The 1,241-nt window shown below is 51.5% G+C and overlaps 1 non-coding gene across 1 annotated transcript; it reads right to left on the bottom strand.

Moving 5' to 3' along the window:
• Positions 1-224: 224 nt before the first annotated feature.
• On the bottom strand, positions 225-296 carry TRNAA-AGC. Its single transcript has one exon. It is a non-coding gene; the product is annotated as a tRNA-Ala (tRNA).
• Between the last annotated feature and the right edge of the window lie 945 nt (positions 297-1,241).

The following is a 1,241-nucleotide window of genomic DNA, read 5'->3' as shown; positions in this document are numbered from 1 at the left end:
ACCACTGCTGTAGAGGAAGGCAATGGCAAACCACCTCTGCTTAATCACTTGCCTTGAAAGCCCCTTGCTGGGGTGGCCATAAATTGGCTGTGGCTTGAACACATGAAGGTGCCTTATACTGAATCAGACCACTGGTCCATCAGAGTCAGTGCTGTCTACTCAGACTGGCAGCAGCTCTCCAGGGTCTCAGGCTGAGGTCTTTCACATCACCTATTGCCAGATCCTGGAGTTTCCAGGGATTGAACCTGGGACCTTCTGCATGCTAAGCAGAGGCTCTACCACTGAGCCACAGCCCCTTGACAGCACTTTACACATACATACTGCTTAGGGGAGCAAATGCATTTTGGAGGATGGAAGCTTTGAAGAGTGAATCATTTAAGGCATTGAGCAAAGTCTTCCCGCCAAGATTGGATAATAACAGAGCAGGCCCGTAGCAGTGCCCCCTATCGAAACTTCAATGCCCCCACCTCAATCTCCCCCCCAGTCTTCCCCTTTAAGTGGGAATTTTTGCGGGTGTACTACAGGCAGCTTGCTTAAGCCACCAGGCCACCGTGCCTACTAACCCTCCTTCCTTCCGGATCTTCTTGTCCTCCTCGAGGTGGGGATTAGCCAGCGTAACCTGTAGCTACATATTCAGCAGACCTCCTTAATTCAGGAAGGAGGAACTTCCGGAGCCTGTAGCCGGCAGCCGCGCGTGTCATCGCAACAGAGCCCAGCTCAGTCCTGTTTGGGGGGCTGGGGGCAAAGGGGGGGTGTTTGTGTGTTATGAAACCGCCTTACAGTCTTGTTAATGTGACAATACTTCTAGGGGGAGGGCTATTTTGGGGCAGGAACGCACAGGAACGGAGTTCCGGCTGGCTCCCGAGTTGGCCAAACCCAGCAGGAACTCATTAGCACACCCAACAGCAGAAACTAATTAGGATTGGCTACATTAGGGGTGTGTGGCCTAACATGCAAAGGAGTTACTGCTACAAAAAAAGCCCTGGGTTTTGACAACAAACAAGGTAAACAGAATAAGAAGCAAAATGTGGATGCGGCTGGATGACCACGCTTCTGGTAACGTGGGGTGTGGCCTAATATGCTAATGAGCTGCTCTGTCAGGGGTGTGGCCTAATATGCTAATATGTTCATGTTGTTGGGTGTGGCCTATTATGCTAATGAGTTCCTGCTGGGCTTTTTCTACAAAAAAAGCCCTGGCTAGGGGTGTTGTCGTGGGGGGGGGGGGGGTCTTTGGGACTTTC

This window comes from Gekko japonicus, unplaced genomic scaffold, assembly GCF_001447785.1.
Source record: "Gekko japonicus isolate JY-2015 unplaced genomic scaffold, Gekko_japonicus_V1.1 scaffold1152, whole genome shotgun sequence".
NCBI classification, from domain to species: Eukaryota; Metazoa; Chordata; class Lepidosauria; order Squamata; family Gekkonidae; genus Gekko; species Gekko japonicus.
Note: the sequence above shows the minus strand (reverse complement) of the source record. Positions and strands in the feature narration are given on the sequence as shown.